Raw genomic sequence first — 11,506 nt, forward strand, 5'->3', positions numbered from 1 at the left:
CTAAAACAATGAAAAATATGCATCCTGTGAAAAGTTTATTGAACAATATAACATTGTTCCTTACCCAGAGCCATAACACGTCATTGATGGAAATCACACTGATGTGAGGGCGGTATGGGCCAACTCAACTGTATTTCCTGATTGTTTTATTCTGCAGGAGGATGTGGTCCAAATATTTAAAAAATCACAGGTTTGTTTAAGAGGACATAGTCGAACAGTTTGGGCTTACTGTTATTTTAATACTAGTGGTAACTATTAGTAAATACAACAATCTGACCATCCTCATACTGCATTGAGGGGTGATGGGGTGATGTTTAGGTATGTGGTTATGTTCATTTATTTTTGTTCCTTTATATTCACATATTTTGCAAGTGCGTATGTTATTGAGTTTAAAACCATCCATATATTATGCAATTATAGAAAATACAGAAACTGCATGATACTTCTCTTGACTTGCTAGAAGTTCAGACTGTAGCAAGCTTAGCATTAGTAAATGGAATAGGTGTCATTTTAAGGATTCATTTAAAGTATTCATGAGGTATTTCTCCTAACATCGATGTATCGACAGTACCAATAAAATAAATAGCATAACAAGAATTACAGGTGTATAATAGTGTAGTTACCCAGAATGGTTAAAGTGTTTGAAAAGAGTTGTATAAAAGAATAGTTGGTTGGTTCGTGGCATAAAGTCATGAAACGGTGAAATGAGGTCATAAAAAGAGTGTTTACAGGGGAAAGTGCTTTAACATTGAATTAGACAAACTAATAACATAAAACAAGGGAGTTTAGAGATTCTGTGTCCTTTCGTAATGATTTGTGCATATGGCAGGCTGCTGCAAAGGATCCTGGGTAAGCTTCAGCAGACCTCAGTGTAAGATATATTAATAATATTAATCATAATAATACTATTCAGAGGTTACTTGAGTAGTAATCAGAATGTTGCTAGTTCAAGCCCTACCACTGCCAAGTTACCACTGCTGGGTCCCTGAACAGCAATGAATCCTCAATTGTATTATTAATACAATCCAATACACATGCCTAATGCTCAGCTGTCAACTGCAAAAACTGACATTCTGAGCATTCGAACAGTAAGAGGAACAAAAAGAAAGGAGTCACCGACTGTACACGTGTCAATCATTTAGCCTTTTTACATGTTGTTTTAGTTTACTGTAATCAAGGCCTGAAACTGGAGTCTATGGACCAGGCAAAAATATTTCAATATTTAATGCGTTTTTATTTTTTCAGTTTCAATGTTTCAATGAGACTCAGGAGACTCCAGCATAAGCAGAAGCTCCAAGTTGTCGATCTCCAGGAGCAAACCCGTCCCTGCAAGGTTGGGGTGCATGTTCTGGATCACGGGAAACAGACCATCGATCACCCAACATCTGCTTCTGCTCCTGCGGAGGTTCCAGATCCAGCACGGAGGCAGTGAGAGGTTCCTGGCCCAGAGATTGGTCTGCAGCGGGCCTGATGGTACTCGGCATGTATTGGAAATGCTGTGGCTGAATGCTGTGCGTAGCCCAGCGGGTGCTGGGGTGGAGCTGTGCCAGTTGCCTGCTCGGGTAGCAGGTAGCCCAGTTCTGAGCCTGTGGAATGGCCATCATGAAGTAGCCGGAGGGCGGGGCGGGCTGGTAGGGGTTGAGCACTGGGTTGCGCACGGCACTCACGCTGGCCATGCGCTGCATGTACTGGTGGGTGAGGTGGGCCTGCCGCTCCTCCTTGCGCTGCGCCAGGGCCACGTACAGCGGCTTGGTGCCTACGATGCACCCGTTCATCTCCTTCATTGCCTCGGTGGCCTCCTCCGGCGAGGAGAAACACACAAAGCCGAACCCTTTGGAGCGGCCGCCCTCCGTCATCACCTTGGCACTCGTGATTGTCCCGAATAGAGAGAACTCTTTACGCAGACGCTCGTCGTCCAGACTGTCGTCTAGGTTTTTAACGTACAGGTTCACTCCCTGGTAGCGAGTCGTGCCGTCCTGCTTCATCTGCTCAAACTTGCGTTTGAGCTCTGTCTGCCTCTCGCCTTTCTTCTGGGCACGAGCCACATACAGCTGCTTCCCATTCAACTCCTTCCCGTTCATCTCATCCACAGCCCTTTTGGCATCCTCGTGCCTCTCGAAGCTCACAAAGCCAAAACCCTTGGACTTGCCGCTCTCGTCTGTCATGACGCGACGGCTCAGCGTTGGGCCGAACTTGCTGAAGATCTCATTTAGCTTGTTGTCGTCCATGTCCTCCCAAGTATGAGATATTATTTCCATCAGGCTCAGGACCATCTCTTTAGGATAAGGTCAAGAGAAATCTCTTGGAATGTGGTGTTAACAGGTTCCAACTGGTGTGGGTGTTTTATATTACTTTGCATATATTGACAAATGTATGGTTTGGATGCAATGGACGTGAAGACAAACGCAAATATGTAAAGGAATGTGGGGTGAATACATAACCACTACTGAAAAATGTATGAAAATGTGGGTTCTCTGATTTTTAGACATTCTCCAGAGGGTGCCTCAATAATGCGTGTTAATGTTAACCTACAATAAAGTACGTGCACAGTTATGCTCTTTAACCAATTCTGAAGTCTGCATTTTTATTTAATATTTGAATTGAACTTTAAAACTAGCCGACTGGGCACCTAGGAACCACATACTGTTGCTATGTGCAGAGATGTGGGCTTGCAGCCCATTGTTGGGCAGAGTCCATCGCACTGCTCCAATAGACCTGCTCTGACTGCTACTTTCCCACGTCGGCAGTCGAAGTCGTTTCTCCTTCACAATGCTTTTCACCTGGTTGGCCAGTTTCACCGTCTCAGTAGACAAGCTAAAAGAAACTGTTGGCAGCCTCTCGTTGCTCCTGTAATATGACCGTCGCCAGACCAGAGAGTGGAACTGGATGGCAGTGTGGCACTTGCAGCTGCAGTTTGTTTGCTTCAAGATTTAATACGTGTAAGTGACCTTTGCTTCTCGTCCTGTCTTTACTGGTTTGTTAATAAGGTGATTAGAAATTGTGTTGTACATAAAGGAATATTACAGAATTATTCTCTATTTTAAGCTACACTGTTGGGTTTTGTTTTTTTGATCTTTACATTTATATTAATGCAACCCAATACACTTATCTAATGATCAGCTATGACCTGTAAGAACTGACAATCTGAACATTCAAACTTTAAGAGGAATAAAAACAAAAAAATGATCAGCTGTTCATGTCAAAATCTGTAATATGTAATAGAAATAACTGTAATATGTTCAATATAACTATAATATGTTCAATTACCACCATGTAACATATAACTGTAAATATGTCAATTGCAAGATGGGACTGTACATTCTGTACATACATATATAAATATCCATATATACATTGTACATATAAACATAATATATATATATATATATATATATATATATATATATATATATATATATTGTACATGCACTATTAATATATTTTTGTATATATATAGAATATATTTCTCTATGCACCCCTGTTTTTCTTTTTCCTCAGATTGGACAGAGCACTCAACCATTTCACTGTGAGTTATACTGTGTATGACTATGTATGCGACAAATAAACCAAACTTGAAATGATTTTACCTTTTTCTGTCGTTTTCATTTTAAGCTTAGAATAACCAAGGCCTGGACTTTGTAAGGTGGTTTTGAATCCAGGTCAGCTAGGTGAGGACACCAATAGCTTACTGGGTAAGCAGCCACACTCTAACAATGGTGGGCTCGTGTGCAGAACAGTTAGAGCTTGGATCAAGCAAAACAAGAGGAAAAAACGAAACACCTCGGTGAGCGTGGAAAAGGGGAGAACAAAGAACGCCACGGAAAGAAATGGCAACCCCGATGCACTGGGGAAAACTCGAACTAAAAGTTCCCAAACAAAACCAGAAAACGGGGAGAAACTTGAATGGCTAAGGGAAGCCTCAGGAGAGAGACAGACTCGAGAGGGGAAAACTGGAGAAGGGAGGGGACATGTAAAAACACTGACACCCTCGCAGAACAGAAAAGAGGCATAGCACAAGGGCTCACAGACCTCAATACCCAGAGTTACCGGCTAGGAGCTTGGCTCAAAACTTTATCAAAAACCCAGCACTGAATGACCGGGTCACTGGGCTTATATAAGGTCTAGCCCAGCTGTTGGGTGTTGATCCTGATCAGTGGCGTGGTTGACTCGACGCCTCCCTCTGGTCGAGGGGGCCTCGGCCTGGTGCCAACCCTTACAGGCTTGATGTCTACAGACATGGCAAAAATATTTCAATGTTCAATGCATTTCAGTTTCAATGTTTATTTTTTTCAGTTAAAATGTTAATTTTTTTTACTGCTTATTCTTCCATTAGACAGCCAGAAGCGCAGCACTGGTTAAAGTTTTTGAGCGGCTTCCTGCGCGCACTGGTCCTGGAGCACAGCGACTGCCTCATCCACCTTAGGGTGCAGAGACTCAGGAGACTCCAGCATATGCAGTAGCTTCGAGTTGTCCAGTTCCAGGAACATACACGTGATCTTCCCTGCAAGGGTGGGCTGCATGTTCTGGATCAGGGGAAACAGACGCTCACCCAGTATCTGCTTCTGCTCCTGTGGAGGTGCAGCAGCCAGCATGGAGGCACTGAGAGGTTCCTGACCCTGCACATGGACCGCAGCCAGCTGCACGGGCACCTGGAGCTCTGCCCCCAGGTGCTGCTGTGGGTTGAGAAACATAAATGTTTTATAATTGATTTGACTGATAAATGGTAAGTTCGACATTTATATCTAAGGGCTGTGTGCCCAGGTGTTGCTGTGGGCTGTGAACGCCTGAGGTGGTTTTGTACTGTGGTACTGCTCTCACCAGCGACGCCTTGTTGGCAGCTTCCGCGCTGGCCATCCCTGTCCCCGGAGCCTCAGATGCCATGGTCTGATAGGCCATCGTGCGTGGGACCTGGCAGGCGGTGGTTGGTCGGATGGCGCTGAAGGCCTGCGGGCAGGATGCGGCTGGACCGATGGCACTCGGCATATCCTGGACTTGCTGTGGGTGGACGCACTGCATGGCCCAGCAAGGGCTGGGGAGGAGTTGTGCCAGCTTGCTGCTTGCGCAGTAGGCAGGCCAGTTCTGAGCTTGTGGAATGGCTTCCATGTTGTAGCCGGAGGGCGGGGCAGGCTGGTAGGGGTTGAGCACGAGGTTGGGCAAGGCACTCACGCTGGCCGTGCGCTTCATGTACTTGTTGGAGAGGTGGGCCTGCCGCTCCTCCTTGCGCTGCGCCAGAGCCACGTACAGCGGCTTGGTGCCTACAACGCGCCCATTCATCTCCGTCATGGCCGTGGCGGCCTCCTCCGGCGAGGAGAAACACACGAAGCCGAACCCTTTGGAGCGGCCGCCCTCCATCATCACCTTGGCACTTGTGATGGTCCCGAACGGAGAGAACTCCTTACGTAGACGCGCGTCGTCCAGACCGTCGTCTAGGTTCTTGACGTACAGGTTGTCTCCCTGGTAGCGAGTCATACCGTCCTGCTTCATCTGCTCAAACTTTCGTTTCAGCCCTGTCTGCCTCTCGCCTTTCTTCTGGGCATAACCCACATACACCTTCTTCCCATTCAGCTCCTTCCCATTTATCTCATCCACAGCCCTCTGGGCATCCTCGTGCCTCTCGAAGTTCACAAAGCCAAAGCCCTTGGACTTGCCGCTCTCGTCGGTCATGACGCGAGTGCTCAGCGTTTGGCCAAACTTGCTGAAGATCTCCTTCAGCTTGTCGTCGTCCATGTCCTCTCCAAAGTTCTTGACGTACACATTGGTGAACTTTTTGGCCCTGGCCCCCATCTCAGCCTCTCGCTCCTTGCGAGACTTGAAGTGGCCAATGAACACTTTGCGGTCATTGAGCAACATGCCATTAAGTCTCTCAATTGCTCTCTCCGCAGCCTCACGGGTCTCAAAGTGCACAAAGCCGTAGCCCTTAGAGCCATTCTCGTCACACACCACCTTGCTGGAAAGGATGTTCCCAAAGGCAGAGAATGTGTCGTAAAGAGCTTCGCTGTCAATAGACTTGTCAAGGTTCTTGATGAAGATGTTGCCAACTCCACTCTTCCTCAGAGAGGGGTCTCTCTGGGACCACATAATTCGCACAGGTCTGCCTTTGATGATGTTAAAGTTCATAGTGTCCAAAGCACGCTCAGCATCTGCCTGCTGCTGAAAGTTCACGTATGCGTATCCAAGTGAGCGGAGGGTCATCGCGTCCCTGCAAATCCGTACGGAGACTATTGCGCCAGCAGGACTGAATTTCTCGTATAGCATGGCCTCGGTAACGTCTGGATGAAGGTCACCCACGTACAACGAAGTCATCGGCGAACTTGGAGCACTTGGATTCATTTTCGTGAGGATCGTCGGTCAACCTTTCTGGAAATCGTAGTCGAAAGTAGTAAATGAATAAAATAAAATCGTAAATGATTTAACCAAATGATCTAACTGCACGAATTATAAAACAGTTTGAAACAGCAATTCAACAGAGCCAGGCAAGTGTCGACCGACCAAAGCGATCATAGCAACACTTTAGCTTTAGATTCAAATACATGACAACTTGGTTGTTACGTAAGAGTGCTTTTACGTAAATGTTTATTTTTAAATATTATACAAACGCTATTTATTTATTTATGAATTATTCAATTATTTTAACTTATAACGTTAATAGCGTGAATGAGAGGCTTTAACAACGCCTTATATTTCAAAATATTACCTAGTCACAGCATTTTCCAAAAATCGTCCATATGCTGCTCACACTGAATCATTTACCGCATGGCTCAGAATAAATACTTTTAGTTTGATAAACGCAACAACATTCATTTTCTTTAGCCTAATGCTCGGCAAAAAACATCGCATTAAAGTTAATTAATGGGATGAAATCAGTTTGCCTTGGAGCAGGCCTATGTTCTTTGAGGTTAAAAATAATCGCCTGGATTGTAAACCTTAGTAGAGTTCCACAACGAGGTGCGATTTGTAAAAGGACGTCTTTTTCTCTCCGAGTTAGAAATCTGGAGAAATAAATATATCAATTGATTTCCGCCCATCGGAGGACCTTTAGAACTTTATTATTTATTCATTATTTATTTCTAACTTCTCACTGTGTCCAACTATATCGGGTGTATAAAACGTATGAACAGACATAAATAACGTGGGGGAAACGGTAATAGGGAAGAGAGGAAAAATAAGACGAACAGAGACGAAACAGACAAACGGGAAATGCAGATAGAGTATTTTAAGTATTAGCCACCTGCACCATTATGGGAATGTGTGTGTGTGTGTGTGTGTGTGTGTGTGTGTGTGTGTGTGTGTGTGTGTGTGTGTGTGTGTGTGTGTGCGTCTGCGTGTGTGTGTGTGTGTGTGTGAGAGAGAGAGAGAGGCTATGTGCGAGTGCACTGTATATGTACACGTACTAGATTGGGATATTTATCATTTATGGATTAGCTCTGTAAACTTTTTATCAAAGTAGTCCAGTCTAGGTTATTGGTTCTTATTGATTCATTCTGAGATTTTTTTCCATTGATATGTAGTCTATCAATAGATTTTTCCATTCGGTGACACTAATATTATTTTTTGTTTTCCAATTCATGAGTATGTTTGTATTTGCAATTAATAATGTTATATATATATATATATTATCCTGTTTTTTTTATATTGACACATTGGTTGATGACATGTCTCCGAGGAGACATAAAGATGGTGTTGGATGGATAGGGTTATTTAAATCATGGGACATGTGTGTGATGACCTATTGCCAAAATTACTTGATAGGTGTGCTCTGCCACACGATGTGAATGTAATCGTCGGCTGTCTTTGGCGTAAAGTATGTACAGATTGCTGAGCTTGTGAAACCAATTTTAAACATCCAATGTGTAGTATAATGTAATCTATGTATTATTTTGTACTGAATGCATTGTAGGTTAGTGTTGCTGTCATGTGGTAATTATTATTATACATTTTAATCCAGACTGTGGCGTCGGGGGCTAGTAATAAATCTTCCTCCCATTGTCTCGATGGGAGAGTAATTATGTGATTTGATTTCATTATTATTTTGTATATCTTATGTGATAGTTTTTTTGTATTAGGAATGTTTATAATACTGATATGGATGCAGGTGAGTTTAATGTCTCTGAACTGATAGTTGCTCTTACCTGCTTTCTATATCTTATGTTTGGGCTACTTGTGGAAGTGACATGAAAGCAGTGTTATGTTTATGTTAGTGTGGAGTTTGATATCTTGTGGAATTTCCACCAGGCTGTTAGTATCATGGCCACCCACAAATTGTTGATCATGAATGTTCTTTAATTGATTTGACTGATAAATGGTAAGTCTGACTTTTAGATCTTTGCATAATGTTTGCTCTATGTCTATCCATATTCTGTCTGATATACTAGGTTTTATCCATTTTATTCCATATTGTAGTTGATTTGCAATAATCAACTACAGTTCTGTAATGTTGTGAGTTTGATTCTATGTGATTTATTTTTCCAGTAGAATCAAGTTATGATGTTGTCCAAAGATTTTAGACAGGTTGGTGGCACTGGAATAATTGAAAACAAACAATTTCGTTTAGGTAATATTCTCATTTTAATTATTGCAGTTTGTCCGAAGAGCATAAGGGGCAAATTTGTCCATCAATGAAGTTCGTCGCTTATTGTTTTAATAATTGGATGACTATTTATTTTGAATAACAGACAACTGGGAAGAGAATTTAGTACCCAGATATGTAATATGATTGGTATTCAGGGGGATGGGGAATGTTTTTAATTGCATTATAAAGATATGCTGCTAATATATAGTATAATACACAAATATACTACTCGAGATACAATTTGACCAGTTATGTGTGATGTTCTGTGATGATCATATAGAACACCACAGACAACTGTGGCACATCACTGTCAAACCTCCTGATTGCAACCCGGGGCATCGTGAACTGTACAACATGACCCTCAGACAATGATCTCTGAGTGAAAGCGATAAACATAATCATCTTCATATCATCACTTTCTCCACAAGTTCAGTGGAAGAGATGTCAGTGAAAGGGAGTTTTAATACCCTTTCCATTTTTAACTTTAATAAAAACACAGACAGAAAAATTCCAGAAAGTGATACAGAGAAAGGAAACTAGACTTTAAAATGGTGCTGCCCTCTTGATTTACAAGTGTAGATTATTGAAATTATTACAAATGTCTGACGCCAAAAGGGATTGTGTCAGTGTTTCACTACTCAGTATTTGGTAGACAGTATAAACAAGCAGACTATGGTTAAAAAGATCACAGAAATAAAGCAAACACCAATATAATCTTGAACCACCTAGTCCACAGGAAACATTAGATTACTGGAACAAAATCAGACAACTAGCAGAACAACTTTTTACCAGTGATGCAGGTGTACTTTTGGTGGATTTATTTATCTGTATTTCAATCCACTAAAGTTTTTCACTTGATCTAACATTACATTTAAGACCGACGCCCTGTTACGTCTCACAGAAGAGTCCATTGATCAAGCTGCTACTTACCCATCCTGGTCCTGGAGTACCTTTGCTCTGTACACTTTAGTGATGTCTTTGTTACCAACAAACCTATTTTAATCCATCAGATAGTAACCAAACGCTTCAAGGACACTTGCATAACCATTTTTATTTTTTCATAATACTTGTCCAGGTTTCCACTATTATGTTCAAACCATACATTATTCAATATATGCTAATTGATATTTAATAGTTACACCAACAAGTTCTTGGTACTATTATGTTCAACCTGAACTACTTCTATTTTTTTAAAAGACGATCCTATTCTATATCACCGGATGCCCATATTGTTTCTTTTGGTGATCTCCATATTGTTTCTTCCAGTGCTTGGCCGGGATGTCCCATCCTTGAACCAAGGCTCTCCCTTCAACGGAATCCCCTAGAGGCTTTTTCAAAGAGGCCTCCTGAAGATTTATGCTGAAGCCTACACTGGTCTTTCCTGCATGAAACCAGTTTATTCGGGACCATCCATACTTTTCTGCTTACAATATCATTTTATTACCTCAGCATTTTCATTACTAATTTAAAAATCAATCACTTTATACTTCTAAAGCTTTCACAGACACATTTAGACTTTTCAGCACTCTCAATGTCCAAGGCTAAATGCTACAAACCACTCATACCCAAACAGAAGAAATAGCCCAAATATAGCCACACATATTCCTCCAACCTCTACATACTTCTAAGCTATATATAACGTTTAAAGCCATTAAAAGCAAAGTTATGAACATTTAAAATACACCTTGATAACACAGTTTATAGCTCTTCAAGAATGTTTAGTTGTCATGGCAACTATTCCTTTCTCGACTCTGTTTTGTTTTGGGGTTTTTTTGGCATACCTTTCTTTTTCAGTCATGAATTCCCTTTTTTGTTAAAATCTCCTCACCTTTTCTACAGCGCTTTCTCTCTCTCTAATTTCACAGGTAATTGTCTCTTTCCTCCAAGGGTCTGCATCTCACCTGGACCTTTTCCTCTTTGCTACTTCAGCTCCTGTCGTAGCTGAACATCAATAGTTTAATAGTTATTAGGAAATATTACTTAAAACAAAACAACAAGAAAACAGCAAAGAAGGTATATGCAAGTATATGTTCACTGTATTGTGCAACTGTCATGTCAGCAGGTGGACAATTTTAGCTAAAGTTAGCATTTCAAACATATATTTTGATATTCTAAAATAATGTTTATTAACTCAATATTTCATCACAATGGGGTGGACATTTTTAGCTTTAACTCATCTGAGTATGGAGACAAAGTGAGAAATTCAAATGAACTGACATACTATAGGAGCATGCAGTTTATGCCTTTAGTCGAATGAAGATAGACCTTTTTTAAAGTTGTGAGGTCACTGATGTCAAAGGTCGCATTTTTAGCAAGATGGTTATCCAAAGATGAGAGAGTGGACAGCAATTCTTGGACATGTTTAAATAACTTGATTTTTAATTTTATTTATTTATTTATTTTTAATCAAAATTGCAAAATGAATAATCAAAATACCTAAAATATTAATGAACGTATTTACAACCTTACGGTAATATTTAAAAGTTTAAAAGGTTAAAACATGTTTAAAAGGTTAAAACATCCAAAATACCCATTTCCTCATCAAAGACAATGTAATAAGGTTAACATTCCTATATATTCGTAAAATGTGTTCATTCAGAGTAAAACTTTAATCAGTTAATTAAAAACATTAATTGTTTCACAATCTTTGTATCAGCACATTTAAACGAGTATGTTGTACTGACCCTTAGGTAACAGAACGAAGTGTGAAGTCCACTTATAAAATAAATTACGCATTCGTCATTAGATCAGAGTAGGTGAGGGACAGAGAGCCATGTGTGAAAACGAACAATCATCTCACAAAACACTACTTATGACTAACAAGTAAACACTTGCAAAATAAAAGTAGCCGTTTATGTTAAATATAAGATTTCACAAAACTATTAATTAAAAAATATTAATTAAAAAATATTAATTACAAAAATATGAATTAAAAAA

This window comes from Electrophorus electricus, unplaced genomic scaffold (genome assembly GCF_041902795.1).
Source record: "Electrophorus electricus isolate QZ-2024a unplaced genomic scaffold, ASM4190279v1 Scaffold126, whole genome shotgun sequence".
NCBI lineage: Eukaryota > Metazoa > Chordata > Actinopteri > Gymnotiformes > Gymnotidae > Electrophorus > Electrophorus electricus.